The sequence below is a fragment of the Prionailurus viverrinus genome, chromosome X (genome assembly GCF_022837055.1).
Source record: "Prionailurus viverrinus isolate Anna chromosome X, UM_Priviv_1.0, whole genome shotgun sequence".
Taxonomy (NCBI): domain Eukaryota; kingdom Metazoa; phylum Chordata; class Mammalia; order Carnivora; family Felidae; genus Prionailurus; species Prionailurus viverrinus.
In genome coordinates, this window is record NC_062579.1 from 9,087,838 (window position 1) to 9,088,581 (window position 744).

Genomic DNA, 744 nt, shown 5'->3' on the forward strand with positions numbered 1-744 from the left:
TCCTGCTGTGGATCTCCTTAAATACTTTCACACGTTTCTGATGGTTTCCTTAGGATAAATTACATTACACCAAGAGATAGGACTACTGAAGCATTTACAAATTGCCCTCTGGAAAGGCTGCAAAAATTTTACTCTTTCAATAATGAATTTTTCTATTCCCACAACACCAAGTTATTTTAATCTTTGCCAATTTGGTAAATTTTATGGTTAACTCTTTGTTTCTCTATGTATTGGTTAAGCCAGACACTTTTTCTGTATTTAATCGCTGTTAAATCTGGTTGTTTGCCCTTTATTAATAATCTCTTGGATTTCTCTACATGCAATAGCTGAGCAGCTTTTTTGACTTTAAAACTCACTTTGCTTTAAAGTACTTAAAGGGGGGAGGGGCGCCTGGGTGGCTCAGTTGGTTAAGCGTCGACTTCGGCTCAGGTCATGATCCTCGAGGCTTGTGAGTTCGAGCCCTGCGCCAGGCTCTGTGCTGACAGCTCGGAGCCTGGAGCCTGCTTCGGATTCTGTGTCTCCCTCTCCCTCTGCCCCACCCCCGCTTGTACTCTGTCTCTCTCTCTCTCAAAAATAAACATTAAAGAACTAAATAAAGTACTTGAAAGGTAAAGTCAGTTTTTCCTCTCCATCCTGTCCCTTATTCACAGCGCCTTCTCAGGTGGAGGTTTAACATTTGGGGGGGTTCATCTTTTTTATAGTGTGTTGGGGAGCTCTTTATAGAGACGTAAATCTTATTTTTGT